We start from the raw sequence: 8723 nt of genomic DNA on the forward strand, positions 1-8723 counted from the left end.
TTAAAATCAGCCCTCTGTGACTTAACTGGTTTGAGTGACTTCTGGTTCTTGGCAAACAAATCGTCCCATAAGACAGAGTCAGTTCTGACATCCTTGTTGAGACCGACATCCTTTGGAGTTCAGTCCAAGAATATGTCCTTCCCTCTGGGAAGTAAGCAATATTTCAGTGGGTGCTTTTTTTTTTTTTTTTCTTTTCTTTTCTTTTCAAGCAGACCTCCTGACAAATAAGAAGTCCTCCTTTTCCTGTTCAGACGGGCCCATATCAGAGCGTGTGACTTTCAAGACCTATTTGTCCATGAGCAGGAACTCTTCATTTCCCAAAAGCATCCCTTTGTCTCGCTAAAGGTTGCAACCCTTTCTTCCCAGCAGGCTTGGCCGCTCTTGCCGGGCGGAAGTCGCTGCTGTCCCTCGGGGCTGTCACCACCTAACACCGGTGTTCACGCTGTGACCCGGAGGGCACTTTCAGCTGCATTTAGGCAAACAGCTCTGTGCCTTTTAACACACATTAGAACAGAGGACTCTTCATCAGTGTGGGAAAGCCACAGAGGACTTCACACAGCAGCTAGGGTTCTAAGGTCCGGTTAATATTTCAGGCCCAGTCCTGGGAAGATTATGCTTTGACACTGAATTTAAACAACCACTTCTTTATTAAGTGTAATACACTGGGCTGAGCTGTCCCTCCACTCAGCCACATTCTATCATTTGGGGATGGAGGGAGAAGGGAAGAGAAGAAGACACATACTGCAGATGCAGAAGAAGAAAACCTAACAGTAACCTGAAGATAGACCAAAGCATTCTGCCTTTTACAAAATGCATCAAGTGATTGATTAACTGCAGGGAAGGAGGCAAAGATTTATGGAAGGTGGGGCTTGACTTGCAGGCTTTTAACAGCCCCCAGGACAATGGTTCTCAAACTTCAATGTGCCTAAGAATCACTTAGGGATCACTTAGCTACCCCAACCCTCAAAGCAGATCCTAACGCTGGAGGTCTGCTTTGAGAGCCAATTCTGCATTTCTAACAAAGTCACCCTGTGAGTCTAATGCCAGAGTTCATGGGCCCCCCTCGGAGAAACTGTTGTCCAACTTCGGTCTTCAACCTGGGAAGCTTTAAGAAATCTTCACGGGAGATCACTTACATCAGAATGGGATGGGGCGGGAGAGGGGGGGGGCGGCGGGCAGGGAAGGACCAAAGCATGCATGTCTGGGTAAAGCCAAGGTTGAGAACCCTTACTGCAGAGGCATTTTAAGCAAAAAGAACGGGTTGAGCAAAGGCATGGAGGAGGGTCAGAGCAGGGGATGTCTAAGGAATCAATCGCAGGTAATTAGGTATGGCTAGAATGACAGGTGTATGTTGGGGACTGGATTTTAACTCATTTGCCAGGGCAAGGACAAACAAGAACTAGTGTACTTTGCACAAGGGGAAAAAAAAAATCTGTCCTTACCGGAAGCATTACTAGGAATTTTATGACCTGCTTACTAGTGGAACACAATGTCTCCATTTGTATCTATGGAGCGTTTGTCTGGAGCATAAGGATATCAGTCAAGTGCGAGGTTTTCCACTGAGGTTAAGTATCTTTGCCAGTCTGGCTTTTCAGCACTCATTCTGAGAATTAGAACACAGAAGGCAGGAAGTTCAACATCATACAGCATACTCCCGTGAATTGACTAGCTTGCATCAGTTTATTTTCAAAAACATACTTTACAATAAAATGTGAAGCAATTACTGCACACCTGAGACTTTTTTGCATAATCATGTAGCAGAATCAGTGTAAGAAAGAATCACCAAGGGGCTCCTGATGGCTTGGTTGGTAGAGCACACAACTCTTGATATTGGGGTTGTACATTTGAGCCCCATGTTGAGTGTGGAGATTATTGAAAAAAAGTTTTTTTAATCTAAAAGCAAAAAAAAAACACAAAAAAACAAAATTGCCTAAACGGATAGTTTTCTCATCTACCATTGCCTTAGCCTTCTGTGCTTCTAGAACAAAATACCATAGAGTATCCACGTTACCGTTTGGGTCAAACAACAAACATTGCTTACGGTTCTGGAGGGTGAGAAGGTCCAGATCAAGGCCAGTAAGTTCAGTGTCTGGTGAAAGTTCAGTGTTTCTTTACAAGGCAGAAGACGTGAAGGAGCTCTCTGGGGTCTGTTGTATTTATTTATTTATTTATTTATTTATTTATTTTTGAAACACTTTTTTTTCTCTTTTTAATGATTTATTTATTTTTGAAAGAAAGAGAGAAAGCATGAGTGGAGGAGGGGCAGAGAGAGGGGGTGAGAGGGAGAGAGGGAGAGAGAGAATCCCAAGCAGGCTCCACACTGTCAGTGCGGAGCCGGATGTGGGGCTCAAACTCAGGAACCATGAGATCATGACGTGAGCTGAAGTCAGGCACTCAACCAACTGAGCCACCCAGGCGCCCCTGGGATCTGTTTCTTAAGGGGACTAATCCCATTCATGAGGGCTCCACCTTTAGAACCTGATCACCTCCCAAATGGCCCACTTCTAAATACCATGGCTTTGGGGATTAGGTTTCAATGTATGAATTTGGCAGGAGCTGGTGGATGACACAAACATTGAGTCTCTAGCAACCAGCTTCCCGCTGTTGCATAGCCCCAGAATCTAGAGAATATTGGCCATGTATACTCAATTATTTACATAGTAATCATTGCTCTTCTCCTATAGAGGCTTAAAGTCTGAGAAGTCAAATCCTACACAGCAAAAAAAAGTGACAATTTGTGTCATAAAAATATCCTCAAGCTCTGGTTTATGAAAAACTCCCTATTTCAATCAACCTTCGCAACAATGAATTTCCTGGACAGTCAGATTTGACATTTCTCTCTGGACATCTCATAGAAGAATGAAATTTGAACTATGGTTGCCCCTTGAACCACACAGGTTTGAACTGCACGGGTCCACTTGCACATAGAGTTATTTTGATAAATACAGTACTATATGTGTATTTTCCTTATGATTTTCTTAATAATATTTTCTTTTCTCTAGTTAACTTTATCGTAGAGACACTGTATACGATACATAGGACATGTAAAATATGAGTTAATGGATTATGTTATCACTAAGGCTTCAGGTCAACTGTAGACTATTTGTAACTAAGTTTTGAGGAGTCAAAAGTTCTATGTGGATTTTCAATTGTATGGAGGGTTGGCACCCCAACCGTCACGTTGTTCAAAAGCCAACTGTATAAGGAAGGAAACCACAGATCCTGAACTTCCCAGGACAATTTAGATGTTATAGATTTTGTCTATAGGTGTTGACATTGATGTATATACAGATCAGGGGGAGAAAAAGTCCTTCGTCAGACCAAGTGCCTTAATATGGTTCAGAAAAACACTGTTCTTACCTTCATCAAATCATTGTTATTCCTCCCCCATCCAGAAATCTCTGCAGATGTTTCCATGGATTATAATTTTCAAATCTAATGGGCCTCCAGAGTCATCCTCTCTGTCCCTCCTTGCTTTTAAAAGAGCTCTAGGAGGCCTGTTGGTCATTTAGGAATGTACATGTGGAATTGTGCATATATAAATATCAGTGATTATATCGGCTTTCCATGGCCCCAGAAATTATTTTGAGCTATCCACCTCCTCCCCACCCCAATCCCCTACCTGTGAAAGTCCAAAGTAATGGCCCTAGATGTCTATTAATTCTAAAGAAAGGGTTGAAAGTCTGTGGCCTTTTTAGCCTTTGGGTTCCTGCTTACAGATACAATGCTTACATTTAAAACCATATTGAATCAGCCTCAAAGTCAGTCCCTTTTTCCTTTTCCATACCCATACACACACCCACAATCCAAAAGGCTTTATGAATTCAGGATGTGGACCGTGAGGAGGCAAAAGTGAGTGTCAAAAGCACCAAAAAATGGAGGGCATAAAATGGTTCTTGAAGAATAGCAGGATTCTCAAAGCATCCTTCAGGCATCTTATTTCCATGGAAGCCTGTGGACCAGCTTCCTGGCACCCCCTATACCCCTTCTCACTATCTATCCTACAATAGACAATCAACAAGATGCATAAATAAAATATGTCTTCTTTCTTTGTCCCAAGTAGAATGTAAACCCCAGGACAATAGGGACTTTTTTGTCTGTTTTATTCCTTTCTATATTTCCAAGCAGTCAAACAATGCCTGTCATATAGAAGGTGCTCAATAAATATTAGTGGAATGGGTGGCATTTGAAGCTATTTCTTGCCTATTCTGTAATAATCTGTAATACATTTTTCTGTAATATTTATTATACATTATTCTCATCGTTTCTGTAAAAAGTTGTTGCTGTTGTCAGTTGCTATTGCATTGTGTTTCCCTGCTAGTTTAGATAAAGAGGAATGAAATCCCAAGGGCATGGACCCGGGATGGGGAGAGGGCACTAATTATAAGAGGCAGGTGGCATTTTGGCAAAATTAATAACTCAGAGAAAACGTGACAATGAGTATGTAAGCCCCTGGCTCCTCTTTCCTGAAATCCTGAGAAATATTGGTTAGAGCAAGTATGAATAACCCCATCAGATGAGATGGGGTTATAGTACTTTTTTATTTATTTGTTTTAATTTTTATTTTAAGTAGGCTCCACGCACAGCGTGGGGCTTGAACTCATGACCCTGAGATCAAGAGTCGCATGTCCTACTGACTGAGCCAGCCAGGCCGGGGCTATAGTACTTTTAAAAAGCTTTTTTGAAAAAAGAGTGACTAAACACAGGAGGCAGGACAACTTGCAATTTGAGGTTGTGCAAAAAGGGGGACACACTCCAATACCCAGAGTACTGAGAATTCACAGGATAATAGAAACATCACAAGCCTGAAAGCAAACTTTCCCACGAATCTGAAATGTTACTATGTGCTCCGAGGAGAAATTTGCATAAAATTGAATTTGTGTGAAAGTTTTATAATCCAGGAAAAGCCTATCTATTAAATTATATTTGTCAACACCTTAGAAATTATAGAGCATTTCCCACACACACTGATCTTATTTTTTAATATTTGATTTTTATGTAACATGAAGCTCAAACTCGCAAGATCAGAGTGAGCCAGGCATTTATAAGGTACGTCACAAGCATCGATCGGTTTCACCGTTCATCAGTCCGGCCCTAGTTCAGGAGCCGGGGGATTTGCCTCTCCACCACCACTGAACATGCCTTGTTTGGGAGTGCACGAGTTGGGATGTCTACGCAGGGCCCAGTTTGTTTGGAGTTGTATTTTTATTCTTTTATTTAAAAAAAATTTTTTTTTAAAGTTCGTTCATTTTTTTGAGAGAGACAGAGCATGAGTGGGGGAGGGGAAGAAAGAGAAGGAGACGCAGAATCTGAAGCACCCTCCAGGCTGTGAGCTGTCAGCACAGAGCCCGATGTGGGGCTCGAACCCACAAACTGTGAGATCATGACCTGAGCTGAAGTCGGCCGCTTAACTGACCAAGCCACACAGGCGCCCCCGTTTGGAGTGTTGTATGCAGGGTGAGCCATGGACAGTGTGTACTGGCAGCTGAAGGGAATGGCCTCAGTAGCACAGGAGGGTGATTTTCTCCACAACAAAGCCCAAGATCAGGTGTAAATGGTAACTTGCCATTGGCCTTGGCTTGGAGATTTCCAACTGCCTGACCCTTTCTCTTCTACCTCCTTGTTAACACCTCTCACCGCCAGCTCCCTCCCAACCCCCCTCCCCCAGGCCACCGTGTCTTCCCCTCCCCATGGCAGCTATGATGGCACCTCACCTCACTGCCTCATCTTACCCCACCCGCCAGACTCTTCTGCTTTCAGCTACTGTTAGGGCATAAACCCAAGCCTCCCTGTTCCTCTCTCTCTCTTTTGATTCTCAAAAGTGTACCTTGACGGTAAAACCAATGAACAAAATGTACGTGTGTTTCTTTGCACTTCTGCCGTCACACGCCTCATGGTCCTCAAGCCCTGTGGATGTTTCAGGCTAAACCCAGAAGAAGCCACACAAAAAAGTGTGAAGGAGAAAAACACATAGAGTCTTCTTCTTCTTCTTTTTTTTTTTTACACAGATAAATGTTGTTGTCTCCATTTACATATGAAGGCACTTTGAGGAGCTTCCAAAGTGGCTGTACCATATTGCATTTGCCACCAACAATGATAAGAGTTCTATTGCTCCACATCCTTGCAGCACTCGGTGATATCACTGTTCCAGATTTTTGCCATTTTAATAGATGTGTAGTGTTATTTCATATTTGTTTTAATTGCATCATTTGACTGTTTGAAGTCCAGCTTGGATACTTCTAGGTGGTGTCATGGACTGAATTGTGTCTCCCCAAAAATGTGTCTGTTGAACTCCTTACCTCCAGTGTGATGGTATTTGAACATGGGGCCTTTGGGAGGTAACTGGGATTAGAAGAGGTCATGATTGGATGAGTGCCCTTATAAGAAGAGACACCAGAGACCATGTTTGTTCTCTCTCCCATGGGAAGACACAGTAATAAGGTGGCCATCTGCAAGCTGGGAAGAGAGGTCTCACCAGAACCTGACTACAGTGGCATCCTGATTTTGGACCCCTCAGCCTCCAGAACTGTAAGAGCTAAATTTATTTTATTTAAGACACTGTCTATGCTATTTTGTTATAGCAGCCTGAGCTAAAACCAATGTATTGTAAATATAGGAAACGATTGGTTCATCTTTCCATTGGCTGTAAATTAGTGCCTCGCAGAAAAAACTAATGCAAACTTGGTTGAAAATACATTAGATAAAGATGATAAGTTTTAAAAAATTATAAATGAAAAATGCCATGTATTTCAAATCATGTATCTAATAAGAGGTTAATATCCAGTATATATAAAGAACTCCCACAACTTAGCCACAACCAAAAATGAATAACCTAATTTAAAAATGAGCAAAAGAGGGCGCCTAGGGGGCTCAGTCGGTTAAGCGGCCGACTTCAGCTCAGGTCATGATCTCGCGGTCCGTGAGTTTGAGCCCTGCATCGGGCTCTGTGCTGACAGCTCAGAGCCTGGAGCCTGTTTCAGATTCTGTGTCTCCCTCTCTCTGACCCTCCCCTGTTCATGCTATGTCTCTCCCTGTCTCAAAAATAAATAAAACGTTAAAAAAAAATTTAAAAAAAATAAAAATGAGCAAAGGCCTTGAATAGACATTTCTCCAAAGATATGCAAATGGCCAATAAGCACATTAAATGGCACTCATCATCACTAATCATTAGAAAATGCAAGTCAAAACCACAAAGACACCACTTGTGCCCATTAGAGTGGCTACTATCAGAAAACAGAAATTAACAAATGTTGCTAAGGATGGAGAAGAAACTGAAACTCTTGTGCATTACAGATGAGAATGTGGAATGCTGTAGCCACTATGGAAAACAGTATGGTAGACCTTCAAAAAGTTAAAAATAGAATTACCATATGATACAGCAATTTCTCTTCTGGGAAATACCCAGAAAGAATACACAGAGAATGGAAAATGGTGTCTCAAGGAGATATTTGTACAGCCCTGTTCAAAGAAGCATTATTCAAAATAACGAACAGGTAGAAGCAACCCCATGTCCATCGACACACAAAGGAATAAACAAAATGTGGTAGATACATACAATGGAATATCATTCAACCTTTTAAAAAAGGAAGGAAATTCTGACACAGGCTATTCTGACATAAATTCTGACATAATGGCCTTGAAGCCATTATGCTAAGTGAAATAGGCCGGTCACAATCAGGCCAAATACTGTATGATCCCGCTTCAATGAGAGACTTGAGTCAAATTCATGGAGACAGAAAGTAGAAATGCTGGTTAAAAAGGGCTAGAGGCAGGGGGAATGGGAAGCTATTGCTTAATAGGTACAGAGTGTCAGTTTTGCAAGATGAGTTCTGGAGATGGATGATGGTGATGATTGAGCAACAACATGAGCGTGTTTATTGCCACAGAACTGTACATGTAAAAGCGGTTAAGATGGTAAATTTTATGTTATATGTATTCTACAACAATTCCCAAAAGAATGAAATGTTATCACATAATAACTAAGTGCTCTAAGAAAGAATTACTCTTTGGTGAATGTCTACAGGTCTTTAAAAAAATGCTCTACCCATAATCTACTGTGTTTGTACAATGTTTATGGTTTAGGAAGCACATCAGCATCTACTACCTCATTTACCCTTACAAAATCTCTGTGAGGCAGAGAAGGAATATGTTATTCTCATCTTAGAAGGAATTGACGCTCAGAGAAGGTCATGGAGCTAGGAAACTGCAGAGTCAGCAATGAGTGTTCTGTCTCTAAAACGGGAGCCAATCCACTCTTAGAAGCACGTGGCTGCTCCTAGAATCCTAGTGGTAAACCACCCCTGCATCTCCAGGGGCTTATGGTGTGTCACAGGACAGGTGGTTTTAACTCAGTTGGTTCATAAGCCTCACCAACTGGCCAGTGTCACAGGTTTGTTTTTCTGTATAGCCCAGTTCACTTTACTGCACCTTATGGTCAGAGACAGTGGGTCTAACTCTGGCCAACAGGATACTTTTTATTTCTCACTACTAGAAACAGACTCTCTTTCTTTCTTTCTTTCTTTCTTTCTTTCTTTTTTTAATTTCTTTATTTTTGAGAGAGAGAGAGAGAGAGAGAGAGCAAGTCAGTGAGAGGAAGAGAGAGAGAGAATCCCATGCAGGCTCCACACCATCAGCACAGAGGCCGAAGTGGGACTCGAGCTCCCCTGAAATGGGATGTGAGCTCACCTGATGTGGGGCTCGAACTCATGAACCGTGAGATCATG

Source organism: Prionailurus bengalensis, chromosome D3 (assembly GCF_016509475.1).
Source record: "Prionailurus bengalensis isolate Pbe53 chromosome D3, Fcat_Pben_1.1_paternal_pri, whole genome shotgun sequence".
NCBI classification, from domain to species: Eukaryota; Metazoa; Chordata; class Mammalia; order Carnivora; family Felidae; genus Prionailurus; species Prionailurus bengalensis.